At 38.7% G+C, this 14,816-nt stretch overlaps 1 protein-coding gene across 1 annotated transcript in view; it reads left to right on the top strand.

The window, feature by feature from the left end:
- GTDC1 (glycosyltransferase like domain containing 1) overlaps positions 1–14,816 on the top strand; it is a 297,275-nt gene that overhangs the window by 254,857 nt on the left and 27,602 nt on the right. The window lies entirely within an intron of this gene.

The raw sequence follows: 14,816 nt of genomic DNA, 5'->3' as shown, positions 1-14,816 counted from the left end.
GATAATTGAAAGAGGATTCCATTAGACATATTCCTCCTCAGCTCCTGCACCACATATGTTACAAGAAAGAACACCAAACTAAACTGAACGTGAACCTGGACTCGGGGTGTCCAGAAAGACTCCACCAGAACGGATAGCAGTGTTTTCCTTCATATTTCCATTTGGAACTCTAAAACTGAGGTGAACACTCTAGAGGGGCGTCCTCCCCTGTGTTTGGAGCTGTACCTGGACTGGAGCAAGTTGGAGCAGGTGTCAGGGCAGGTGGCAGCATGATGTCCCCAGTCCTACCTGGGCAAGTAAACAGCCCTGGTCTTTGTGCTGGCGTGTGGAACTGCTGAACTGGAGGCCCTATTAAAAGCTTAACCTGGGGGCACCCGCGTGGCTGAGTACGTTGAGCGTCTGACTCTTGATTTCGGCTCAGGTCATGATCTCACGGTTTGTGAGTTCGGGCCTCATGTCGGGCTCTCCGCTGACAGTGAGGATCCTGCTTGGGATTCTCTGTCTCCCTCTCCCTGCCCCCTCTGCCACTGGCACTCTGTCACTCTCTCTCAAAATAAATAAATAAGCATTAAAAAAAATAAAAGCTTACCCTGTTGCAGACCTAATCCTTATTTTAAGAGACAGCCTCCAACTAAAGTGAAATGGGTGAAGTTTTTCCACACAGGCTGTACTGTTTGTCTGCTTCCTGGCAGAAGCATTTTAGCTCCCTTGCCCAGACACCCAAAACTTACTTTTCTTTGATATTCCACACAATTCTTACCCTCCCTAGACATTCTTCACATCTCAAAATCTTGTCTTCTTCACCTTCCTACTTTAACCATCAGAACTTACATTCTCTTAGTGAACAGTTTCAATATATTAACCCCAAAAGGATACAAGTTACACACAAGTTCACATATTTTTACTTATTTATTTTTTTAAATTTATTTATTTTTGAGAGAGACAGCATGAGCATAAAAGGGGGGGAGAGAGAGAGAGAAGGAGAGAGAGACTCCCAAGCAGACTCCGCACTGTCAGCACAGAGCCTGATGCGGGGCTTGAACTCACAAAACTGCGAGATGATCGAGATGATCTGAGCCAACACCAAGAGTCGGACGCTTAAGCTACTGAGCCACCCAGGGGCCTCTCACAGACATACTTTTAAATTAAATCATATTAACATATAAATTCTTGCTGGCATTTTAATGTTTTAACTCCCTAGGGGTATTCATTTACTATGACTACAGCACCTTGCTAAAATTGTATTGCTATGGGGTAAAAGTCTCCCCCTGTAAGGAACCTCAGGCCATCTTAATAGTCATGGATGAGATTTGTAGACAATGGATTGTCCTTCTTATCTCTAAAATCATAGTACAGGGGCAGCAGCCTCTCTCCTTGCTTAGAACCTAGACTCCTCGAGGAGTCTCCTGTTCTCCTGTTCTCATTAATCATCCTTGTATCCCAGTGCCTTCTACAAGTTCTGTCTGGCACACGAGGTTTCTCAGTCCTCCTTTATGGAATAAATCACCAACTTCCGACAAGGATATTCTGATCTTCAGGCCAAAAACCTATACTAGAGAAGAGATTTTATTGTTGTTTTGCATTTTTATACTTTAAATAATACACTATAAAAAAATAATACCAATTAAGCAGTCCTAGAACCATAGCATGGTGTTTTGTAACAGAACATTTTGAACATAAAACTGGTATGCCTGACATGCTTCCTAAGGTAATTGACATTCACGTAAAGAAAAGACCCTTTGTAACTTCATGGTGGACGTTACATTGCGAACCCAATTTCCAGATGAAAACAGTAAGAAGCATTTATTAGGTATCTGTCCTATGAATGCAACAAAGATATTAAACCACTGATTTCTTTCTTTGACCTAAAGGGATAAAATTTTAATTCATTTTGATACTTCCCAAGTCTAAAATGTACTAATTACATTAGCTTTTAAGCTTAAATAACTGTCAAAAAGTATTAAAAGTATAAGAATATAAAGCAAAATTGGAATAAATACCGAAGACAATCTTTGCAATAAAATGAAAAATTAATTATTTAATTCTGCTCCTCAAGTACACACGGCTGTCTAGAATATAGACGGACTTTTTTAAAGTAGTGTCAAAAATAGTGTCATGGTGAATTATGAACAGTAGTGAATCGTTGGGTAAGTTCTCATTTAGAAAGAGAGATTTCCATAAAATTTGAGTCTAAAACAGAAGGAACCAGTCTTTTTTTTTTTTATGTTTACCTTTTTAAAAGGTTACTTTTATTTTAGAATGTTGTATGGAAAATTCAACTTTCAGTGCCATTCTAATCCATGAAAATGGATGAAATATGTAGTCAGAAAAAAATTATTTCACATACCAGTCAATGTATTTCTGTAATCCTCCCAGAAAAGATCATTATCAAACAGACCACTTCTTGCAAAAATGCCTTTTCTGTCTGATCTCTTACTTAGCACTTTATTCTCTGCTTCTCAAGACTGAACCAGGCACAGAAATTCTTAGTACCGGCAGCCCACAAACCCTGTTGATGTTGTGCTGAGGGAGAAATATTTCCTTGCACTCAAGGCCCACTCTTCACCATGGAGAAGCACCTGGTGCCAGCTCTGAGAATCCAGGGGTATCCTCCCTCCACGTCCACCCATATGTCTGTTTGATCTTCATTATTTTTGACAGCTTTCCCACCTGTTGTGTGGTTCTGGGTTCTTGATGTCTTACTGTTGTGGAAGATGATGTGTGCACTCCATCTCTAGCTCTCCTTGTTGCTTCTGGGTAACGAAGAAGAGGAGGAGAGAGATGACCGTTTATTGTCCTGATTTCAGTTGTAATTATTGTAAGAAGATGATTTGGTATGATGTTATAATCGCCCTGGAAAGGAATGATGAGCATGTGAACTACATCAAGAAAGGAAAGACAATATTAGTAATGATAATGAGAGGTCCGTTCAGGGATTGATTGTTGATGTGAAGGTGACTGGGTTCATTGTGGTTTGGGTGACTGGATTAAAAGTGACCTTTTTTTTTTGAGAGAGAGAGAGAGAGCAGAGGAGGGCCAGAGGGAGAGAGAAACAGAGAGAGACAGACAGACAGACAGAGAATCTTAAGCAGGTCCATGCTCAGCATGGAGCCCCCCACGGGGCTCAATCTCACAACCGTGAGATCATGACTTGAGTCGAAATCGAGTCCAAATCTCAACTGACTGAGCCACCCAAGCACTTCTAAAGGTGACATTTGACAAGATTAGGGACACAATCCTGAGAAGAAAATTTCAGTTATGGACATGTGTGTCTTTATCCACAAGCAGAAATTTTACTTTAAATCCTATTTGTAACTGTGTTGTAAATAAGGACTCCCCATTTATTGAATGCTTATTATTCTATTTGCATGTGTAACATAGTTGACACTTTATATGCCTCTATGTGTAATTATCAAGGTAAATATTTGAGGCTCAACAATGGTATGTTCCACTTACAATCAATAACTGATTATAAAGCATAGTAAACTTTATTTTTTGCCCACTTACAGTGGTTATTAAACTTACTAGAATATTCTTAAATTCCAAGTTCTATAAATGAAAAATAAAACAATGATGGTTATAATAATTATGATAACAATAACAACAACAATAATAATAATAATAATGATAATAACAACAGTTATCCTTTATTGTGTGTTTTCTGCTTGCCAGGCATTGTAAGTTGTCTCATACACATCATCTCACTTAATCCCCTCAACAGCCTTTTGAAGTGAGTGTTATTAGCCAGACTGTTACAGATGAAGACATTAAATCTCAGAGTGGTTTGGTAGCTTGCCCCGGATTACAACTACTAAATACCAGAATTAGGATTTTAACTCTCTTTCCATTAGGTTATATTGTCCATGTAAGCATTTTGACTTCATTTCTTCTGACAAAACTCACCTTTAGAACTATACTCATAAATGAATTGGTTATTATGAGCTTTCCAGAAGCATCTTCTTTCCTTCTTTTGGGTTTACATATGCTTCTAAAGCACACTATTGAGTGAAAATGATCTTTCACCGAATACACTATATACCATAGTTGACTGCTCTTTATTATCCATTCTTTACCAGAAATCATTTGTTCTGATACCCACTAACCATAAGTATTTTTAGTTAATTAAGACTTTGGTTCATGAGACTTCCCATTCTGGAGTACCTTTCTTGAGCAATATAGTTAACTTATTACAATATTCAGAATCTTTTATTCTTTTTCATATGAATAATTAGTGTACCTTTGGTACCTAATGTGAGTAGTTCTTAATAACTTTAAATCATAAGCAACAAAAGACTAGAGTAATGAGGTTTGGGGCTGAACTTTTTTTCTTTTATGACATTGTAAAAGGGACTAAGTAGAAAAATACAGATTAATTCCATTTATAAGAATGTAAGAAAAAGGAGGAGATACATAATTAATCCTGTTTATAAAATGAAAAAACGCAACATATGTAGCAACAAGAACACATCATTTTGAGCAGGTCTTTCTAGAACAGACATTCCATATTGTGTTCCTACTTTCCCACAGTCATTGCCATGACAATCTGGTGCGCTTAGCATTCGCTGCTGAGTAAGGGAGACTGTCTCTTCTAGGGGATCTCTGTGTCAGCCAAAAAACACAGCAGTCTTCTGTGGGTCTAGAAACAAGAAATAATATATGAAATGGACAGAAATTTTGCATTTTTCTCCATTTTTGCACTTTCTCCAATCCCTCCCATTGGAGGGATTTCTTATGAATCACTGTCCATTTTTATTTTAACATTTTTTAAATCAGAATGAGGTTTAGGAGTGGATTTTTCTCTTCAAGTTAAGATTCTTTCCCACTGATTGAAGACCTTGTCATTTCTAGATGTGACAAAATGTCCACAACTGAATATGAAAACCTGTTATTAAGAATTGAAATCCATTTCGATGAAAGACATCTAATAATGCAGACCATGTTTAATTCTCCATTAAAAAAAAAAAAACATGATCCTTCATGTCATTTAATAGACCTATCCTAGCATAGTTTTAAAAATATAACTGTCTCTATTCAGCCATGACAGAACCATCATTCATTCATTTCAAAGTCATATTTTGAGTACCTGCCAACTTCTGAGTCAAAGAGTTTCTCTGATGTTGTGGGACTTCCAGACTAATTATTATAAGGGGACAGCATACAAATAATTATGAAATAACGTAAAATAGCACTTCATGAAATCATCATCGGTGTGTATGAATGTTGATATTGGAGTGATTCAGAGTGAGATGGGATGTCACAGGGGTGACTACTAGAAACAATAAATTTCAAGTCAGTGAGAGAGACAATGGACAAGGAGCGGCAGAGAGAGGGAGAGAACATGTTCCATTCTCAAAAACTGCAGGCCCAAGAGCTGTGGATTGTGAACAACAGAGACAAAGGGAGAAGATGAAAATGAATATGAATACCAGTGCTGGGGCGCCTGGGTGGCTCAGTCGGTTGAGCATCCGGCATCCGCTCAGGTCATGATCTCCCAGTTTGTGGGTTCGAGCCCTGCATCGGGCTCTGTGCTGACAGCTAGGAGCCTGGAGCCTGCTTCAGATTCTGTGTCTCCCTCTCTCTCTGCCCCTACCCCGCTCATGCGCCCGCGCGCGCGCGCGCTCTCTCTCTCTCTCTCCTTCAAAAATAAATAAAAACATAAAAAAAATTTTTTTTAAATGAATACCAGTGCTTATTTGGGATAATAGCAAGGGTAAATGGTTGATGGAAGTATCTAAATGTTGGAGGGCAGCTTAATTTCAATTTAATGGCTTTTAGTTACTGTAGAGAAGAGATAGCTAAGGAAAATCATGTTGAAGAGGATAATTGAACAATGTTTTGGAAGCTGAATTGGCAGAGGGGGAGAGGGTCTGAAGCTCAATGGTGGTATAAAGGTATGAAGTGATAACATTGTACTTTAAAAATGGAAATTATCGGGGCGCCTGGGTGGCTCAGTCATCCGACTTTGGCTCAGGTCATGACCTCGCAGTTCGTGGGTTCGAGCCCCACATCGGGCTCTGTGCTGACAGCTTGGAGCCTGGAACCTGCTTCAGATTCTGTGTCTCCTCTCTCTGTTCCTCCCCTGCTCACGCTCTCTCTCTCTCTCTCTCTCTCTCAAAAATAAATAAAGATTAAAAAAAATTTTAAGAAAAAAGTGGAAATGATCAAACAACTCTTAAATTATTTGTATAGGAAAAAATGGCAAAGTTGGTAATAAGTTGATTGGCAGGACAAGTTTGGAAGCAGCTTCCTTGCATTCAATAATGTGTCAGGCTTGAGATCCTGGAATACTGGAAGAATAAGGACATACCGATACTAGAAAGGAGCTTGGTCATTAATGCTGTTTGGCAGGGCAGTGTTTAGTTTTTAAGTATTATAGATGAGTTGTCATTGGAAGGGCCAAGTGAAGATTCTGACTATCCACCTGATTATATAAATGGTAAAATCATAATCTACAGTAGATGGGAATAAGAAGATTAGATTCACAAGAGATGATCTAGATTTAGAGTCAATTTTGAGTAATAACTTTTTTACATTGTATGCCCGGCCTTGTTCTAGACATGGGGAATATTGGGTAAACAAAGGCATGAGTTCTGCCCTTGTGGAACTTGCAACGTAGCAGAAGGTAAAGCAGGTGAAACTTTGAAACTAGGATAGTTCCAGAAGTACAGCGAACATTGTAGGAAGGGGGGAAAGGGCCTTGGTTAGAGATGTGGGATGGCTGCATTTGTAGGACAAGAGGAAACACAAGAAAGAATTAAGGATTCTACAAAAGAGAAATTTGAGTGTTATAAAAAGTGCTAGATGTCACTTTTAGTATTAGTTGAAACACCAAAAAATAGGAAACAAGTGTCCATTAAGAGAAGAATTTACTTAAAATTATGAAATACGAGATAAACATTTTGAAATTAAATATCTATATGCACTGATGGAGATCCATGTCTATCATGTAGCTAGTGAAAATGGAAAGTGCAGAATGACTGGTACTGTTCTCATGTTTATAAAATGAGGAAGGTACATTTACAAACACACACACACAAATGTATGTGTTTGTGTATGCCTAGAAATAGGTCAGGAACCCTACGCACCAAACAACTGTAAAGTAGTGTTTACACCCAAAGAGTAAAATCAGGAAGAGTAAGGAATAGGGGCTTTCAGTGGAGGCACCATATATTTCTGAATTATTTGTATTTTATTACAATGAGCATTTTTTTTTAATTGAAATAGGTAGTAAAATAATTGTAGAATCACATGCAGTTGCAAGAAATTATTAAGAGTCACCTCCTGGAATGCCGATGCTCCAAATGTTGGCTCTTCTGTTGTCCAATAGGTCTCTGAGCTTCAGTTCTTTTTTATGTTCTTTTTTAAAAAAAATTTGGTCTATTTTCTTGTGAAAGTTCACACTGAGTAAATTCGATTTATCTCAAGATCACGGATTCTGTTCCCTGAAATACTTTTTCTACTAATGAGCCCAGCCAGTGAGGCATTGTTTGTTGTTGTTGTTGTTATTATTATTATTATTAATTATACTTTCAGCACTATTATTTCCATCTCACCGACACTGAGATTCAGCTTAATTTTTTTTTCTAATGTTCATTATTTTTGGGAAAGAGAGACAGTGTGAGCAGGGGAGAGGCAGAGAGAGAGAGAGAGGGAGAGAGAGGATCCCAAGCAGACTTCTCATTGTCAGTGCAAAGCCCAGCGTGGGACTCAAACCCACAGACCGTGAGATCATGACCTGAGCCAAAGTTAGACACTCAACCAACTGAGCGACCGAGGCACCCCTGAGATTGAGCCCTTTAAAATCTGACTGGAAGCTTCCTGACAGGGTAAAATAGGGAACAAGAATAATGTATTTTCCTATATGAGAGGTAGAAACACAGTTCTCAGGGACATCAGAGAGTTTCCTACACTGAACCCTGGAAGAAGTCTCTAACTATAGGAGGTGGACTGATGGGGTAGTTCTCAGGGTAACTAGCAAGCAGTTTTGAATGTGTCCCTACATGTCTTAGAAATGTTATAATTCAAAAGAAAATATAAATGATTAGTCAGTTTCAAATTACAGCCCCAGTCACCACATTTCACAAGGAGCAACTTTATTATAGAGGGAAATAGGAAGTCTTAGTGATGAACTGGGGAAAGAGTTTAGTTCCATAGAACCTCCCAGGCCTACGGGGAAGTAATTACATACATCATGATGGTTTAAAAGTATGTGGCTCATACAGTTAAGTGTCTGACTCTTGATTTCGGCTCAGGTCATGTGCTGCGCTGACAGTGCTGGGCCTGCTTGGGATCCTCTCTCTCCGTCTCTTTCTGCCCCCCTTCCCTCTCTTTAAATAAGTAAATAAACTTCAAAAAAGAAGTATGTGTAATAAGTGGATGCCACTTAAGTAACATCCCCAAAATGGGGAAGACCCACTTCATCTTAATTAAGGTTTTTCACGGCCTGCCAGTTCTTTGAGGCATGGGTATCTGCAGGCTTCCTGGCCAAAGTTGCAGAGAAGGAGAGCTTATTGATGAATTAGATAGCTGAGTGAAATTATTGTATACAGTATCCAGGAAGAGAGGAAATCACTGTTGAAGAGAAACAACCTGGGGGCTGTATGTTTTTAGCAATGGGGAGATTTTAAAGGTAATCCTGTTGTGGGACCTAATGGCAAGGAAATGATTTGTTTTCACTGGATGGCCATCTGGATGGAATGGGTGGGAAGATTTCATTGGGGAGAGGGTCACTGGGTTGTAGTCTAAATACACTATTTGGAAAACCAGCAAGGATCATTTCTAAGAAAGCAGAGTGGTCACTGCTGTCAATCGTAAGAGTAAAAACATGGGAAGCTTGAGAATGAATGGAGCAGGGGTGGGACTTGGTATTGTTAAAGGACAGTTTCAGCCAAGAGAGTGCAGAGATGGGAGCAGAGTTGTAGGGGAAACACAGGAAGGAGGAAAGACAGACATAGCTCATGTTCTAAGATGAGATGACCTGTGAAAAGTCACCTAGAAATAGTACATTATTGGAACTCTTATTGTCAATAAATGTTATCGGGTAGGAGGGGTCACTTAAAAATGCAAAGACATGAGTGAAGAATTGTAGAGAAGGGAATAGAATCAGAGGCTTTAGGAAGGAAATTGGATGCAAGAACACAGGTGTCTCAACAAGAAGCTAGTGGAAGATCTACAGCTCTAATGGACTTTGGATTTTGAAAGACAGACAGCTCTCCCTCTGCTATTAAAAGGAAAGATGAGAATATGAATGTGCAGATGGCATGAAACCCTGATATGCATAAATTAGTATTTTATTTTTCTATAACTTAATTTCTGTGCAGTGGCCCATTGCAGTAGGGTGCCAGAAAGCTCAAGTAGTTCAAGATCCTGTCTTCCATTTTCCTGGTCCCCCTTCCTCACAGGCCACAGCTGAGGGATCCCTTGCTTCTGTCTGTCTGCCAGCTGCTCTGTGATTCTTCCATGACATTCACAGGAACCATGGTTCCACCCTCCTGCCTACCACAGCTCGGGAATCTCTCACACGCATCCCCAGTGCTATCTGCCTAGATACACGCACTCAGACATTCACTGTCTGCAGCCGTGCTTCCCCCTCAAGGTTCTAAACCAGGAAGTATAGTGCGCGGTTTCTGCGACTTTCAAAGTGTTTTCCCCTCACCTCTCCTCCACCAGTCCTTCGCGTTTCTTATCTGGAGGTAAAACGGCGACACAGGGTGGAAGGGTGTTTGCTACTTGCTCCTGTCTGAAGTCCTTGCCATTTCTACATGCATTTTTGCTCCTGTAATCAACCGAGAGGATCGCCCCCTTTTTTTGTGTGTGAGCGCTGGAGGCCCCCACGCCGGGCCCATGCTTTTTCTGAAGCAATGGACATAAAATATCTTAACATCTCGAGTGTGCTGGGGAGGAGAGGAGATGGAATAAATTGATTAACATCTCTTAAATATTAAAATACTACAAATACCAAAGAGAAGAGAATGAGAGCTTATTGTATATCTCCAGGGTGCCAGGCATTTCTTCATTCCAAACAACCAATTTTTTTTTAATGTGGGTATTATTGCTATCCCATTTTAAGGATGAATAAACTGAGGTTGTATGAGGTTATGAACATACCTGCAGTCATACTGCCGGTCAGTGGCAGAGCCACCTTTCTCTGCAGTGCACATTTCACTCTTCCTCTAAAAGTCAAGTTGAAGGACAGAATGCAGTATGAGCAGTATTCAGAGAGAGCCACAGTGGATACTCTTGGTCTTGGCCAGCCATGGTGGGGAGGTCTGGTGGAGTTAGAGAGCAGCACTAGTAACATCTGAGAGAGACAGACAGAGAAGTCAAGAAGTTGGTGGCTAAAAGTATTGGTTGGATCCTATTTGAAGCAGCATTGAAGAAGCAGAAGCAGCACATGCGGAGGGAAACTAGAACTGATTATTCGTACGTCAGGCGTATGGAGGGGAACAAAAAGTTTATGGCCCTAGAAAGGACAGCAGAAAAGTTAAATGGTCGTGACAACTAACACAGGGTAATAAATGGAAGCTTTATGTTTTTGGACAAGGAACATGTCACTGAATTTGGAAATAAAGCAGTACATGATGATGAGGAAGTAGAGACGGAGGTTAGTAGAGTATCAGAAAGGGAAAGAAGTTAGAGACCATGGTGTTAGAGAGATCATAATTTTATATTACTTCCACATATTCTTATTGCCATCTTTTATCCAATGGGTTCTAACCTCAAGTCACTAGAATCCAAGGTATGTCCAGGGCTTGATGGTCTGGAAACAAAACCACAGACTGAAGGTGCTAACTCTTTTTCTCTCGTTATATGTAGGAAGAAAGAAATAAAAGAAATAAAGAATCAAAGGCTATCTGTATAGAAAGAGAATGACTTTCAGTTGATGAGACATGATTTCAAATGAAGACTCAGTGTCTTCTGTGTGATCTTAAATGGAGGAATAATTGTGTTTGACGACTTGTTGAGAGGCTTAACTAAGATTGTGATCAGGTGCCTGGCATGGGATCCTGAGCATGACAGGAGCTCTACAAATGTCACTCATTGTTTCCATACTTTCATTTATTCAACACATATTTTCTCAGCAGCTCATTTTGTGCCACAGATAATGTAGTAGTCAGCATAGGCCACACTATGCTGCAGTAACGAACATCCCTCCCCATCTCACTAAGTTTACTTATCTCACTACCTCTGCATCTTTAGGTGGCTTTGCCTCCATGTGGCAGTCCAGACTGCTTTACTCTTACCCTAATGATCTCAACACAAGACCTCCTCAAGGATCACTGCACCCGAGAAAGTGCTATCCAGAACTGCTCTTAGATACTTCTACCCAGAAGTGAGAGAAATCAGCTTGCAACCCATTGACCAGAACTAGGTCTCTGGCCTCCCCTCCTGGGAGGGGTTGAGCGCAGAGTCTTCTGTGTGCCCAAAGGAGAAAAGAACTGGATATTGATGAACATAAGTAAAGTCTACCACTACTTGGCAAGGCACTGGGTACTTATAGTGAACAAAACAGACATTACTTATCTTTCCCTCATGGAGCTCTCAGTCCAGAGTGACATGCTGCTGGGAAACAATAGTGTGGGTAAAGAGCCAGTTTTCTGCCCAGGCAATACAAGGAACTAGATCAAAGAGATTGCATTCCATAAGTATAAAGTTATGTGGGAAAATAGGAAAGGGTAACAGTTTAGTGTAAGTGACAAGTATGGAGAACTTAGAAATCCTCAATAAATATTTACTGAACGAATGTTAAATGAGGAATAAGAAGAAATTTAGCTCTACAAAACTAAACGGGAAAGGCAACAGAGAGAGAACAGATATAGGAAGAAAAAACACATGGAAACAGTTTATGCTTTTCAAATGTTCTGAATAATATTTGGGAATAAAAGCTGTTCTTGCTATATCTGCTGCTTCCAGTAAGCCTGAAATATTTCCGTGCTGGTCGCTTCTGCCATAGTTGGGCTGCTGAGAAACTCGTTCCCAGCCAGACTGTTTCATTCTTACCTATTCAAGAGTGTGGGGGATTGTGGGAAGCTTGGACTTTGACTCATCTTCGAGAATGTTTTATGATCAATCAAGTTTGCTCGACGGGCAGCTGTCAGATGTAGAGGTGTCACAAGAAATGAGGAATTAAACTACTGTAAATACTGAAAATGGTATAAAGTTAGGTAAAAATCCTACGAATGCAATTTTATGGCAGAATGTTAGAAAGGGGTAGTTCCTTAAAAGCATTAAAAATTATTTATACTTAAAACTCTATATTAATATAAACAATAGAAAACATAAAAAAAAGAAGAAACATCTATAGCACAACCCCTCAAGGATTAAACCATGGATGACCCATTGGATATTTGGAATGTGTTCCTCACTCAACAAAACATATTGAGTCCTGCCACTGACTGCCATTCATGCCTTAATATATGGCTGTGGCGAAATATCTGTGCACAACATCTTTTTGTTTAATATTTATTTATTTTTGGGAGAGAGAGAGAGAGACAGAGTGCAAGTGGGAGAGGGGCAGAGAGAGAGGGTGACAAAGAATCAGAAGCAGGCTCCAGGCTCTGAGCTGTCAGCACAGAGCCCCGTGTGGGACTTGAACTCATGAACCGTGAGATCGTGACCTGAGCCGAAGTTGGACGCTTAACTGACAGCCACCCAGGCGCCCCTGTCCACAACATCTTTAACGATCATCTGAATGTTAAGAAATCACCCATTTTTCTAAGAAGAAAACAGAAAAAATTTTAGCAAAATTGACTATGTCACTTTGAGGGACGTAAATGAAATAAAGTATCTACTTATATGTAATCTATTAATTTAGACATAAATAGTGCTTTAAACCACATACCATGATATAAAATAATTTTAGAAGTATTGCTCTTTTCCCACCCTTAAATTTCATGAAGCAGTTTTAGCCCAACTCCCCCTCCCATGCATTCTTGACATCAGTATGGTGGGTGCCATCTTTTCAGGAAGCTGGCATGTTTCCAGCACGTGTCATCTGGAACCCCGTCTAAGCTGCTTGGGGTGCAAGACTTGGGAAACTGTCATCACTGGAAATCTTTTCCTCAGCTCTAAAAACCCACTTAGTACTCACAATCTCTGATAACCACTTATTCTATTACTTTTTTCAGTGATCTTTAAAATACTTGTTTTAAGCAACACCCAACACTTTGAACTGTTAGGTCATGCCTCTCAAAACAATTACTAAGTTAGTAGTAATATATGCCTTTGCTTCTGTTTTTACCAGTTTCGTCAAGTGAATGACTGCTAACACCATCCAAAACTCTCACCAGTAGGCATTGTTTCAGGTTAATGCAACTTCCCTAAACAGTACTTTATTCAAAATAAAGTAACTGAGGGAGTGCCCAGTATCATGAGAGACATTAGAAGGACTTTAGTATAAAATGCCTCTTTTCCTGAGGGATAATTTTGGGGAAGAAAAATCTCACTTTACATTCGTCCATATATTATACTTTAAACAAGAGAGGGATTCATACAAGTCTCTTTTGTGTTCTTATGCAAAGTGACTGTTGAATATGAAAGCTATTGTCCACCTATAAAAATATCTAAAGAAATGGGTCAGCTGCCTTATTTTTCATTTAAATAAATTGAATGAAAATATTTTTAAAAATCAAAAGGAAGCCATAGGATTGTAATTCATTTATCTCTTATAGCAACACTGAAAATATAGGTCCATAAACCCTGCTGCCTTGAAAATACTCATATTGCAATCTTTTCATATTGGGGGAAAGCTTCTCCCCAATTAAACCTCCTCCCAGCCCCAAACCACATCTATTTTAAGTTTAATACAAAACAAATAAACAAACAAAACAGCGGGAAATATTTAGAATAAATATTCTCTTTAGGATCTGTAGCCCAAATTTTTGAAACTCAGAATGAAAAATTTAGGCAACAGAGTGGCTAGATTTCCCTACAGTCTTCCTCTCTCTTTAAGATATATTACGTTATGTTATTTCCATTCTTTTCATCTAAGTATTTCCAAGAGAATCAGACTAAAAGAACATATTACAGATTAGGTGGCAGCTTTTTGATTGATATGGTTGAAGACAGCATATGGTGTATTCTTACTTTCAAACTCTTTTGAGTCTTTGTTCTTGCCCACAGCATATACAGTATATATGAGAACTATCCAGAAACTTCCCAGTGGTACATGTATGTAATATGCATCATTTTAAAAAGCGATGAACATTTTGCCATTGCATTCTTTATTATTTGAAGTAACTCAAAACAAGAGATACAGAGCTTAAAATAAGTTGTTACAGAACTCAAATTCTATAAGCTCTTATAATTCCATAAAATTATAAATGCTGTTTTAAAATGTTAATCAGAAGATGCATTTGTTTTAATTCTTGATACTGAAAATATTGACTGAATTGTGAATTAACACATTTAGGGTTGCAGATGTCATTTTTCATGAGATTTCCTGAATGATGTAATTTTCATATTTCATATAGCAGTTTGATCAATTTACAGATTTATTTTACATAATTAGTTGGTAAATGAGAAATTCAATTGCTGATATATAACTATTTCTCTGCAATATAAAAAAATAAGTAAAAATTCTGAATTATAAATAAAAAAACAAATATTTTGAAGACATCTGGTCCACATCTGTCTGCAATAAGATAATTTAAAACAGTGCAATTAAATGTAAAAAATACTGAAACATTCACACCTTAGAATGTAAAAAATAACTCATTTCATTTTAATGTGATTTCTTGAACTGATGAATTTTTTTTTATTTTAGTGTCCTTTAGCCCCTCATTCTGTCATTATAAAGAAGACTGACAAGCTAAACA

This window comes from Panthera tigris, chromosome C1, assembly GCF_018350195.1.
Source record: "Panthera tigris isolate Pti1 chromosome C1, P.tigris_Pti1_mat1.1, whole genome shotgun sequence".
Lineage (NCBI taxonomy): Eukaryota > Metazoa > Chordata > Mammalia > Carnivora > Felidae > Panthera > Panthera tigris.
Note: the sequence above shows the minus strand (reverse complement) of the source record. Positions and strands in the feature narration are given on the sequence as shown.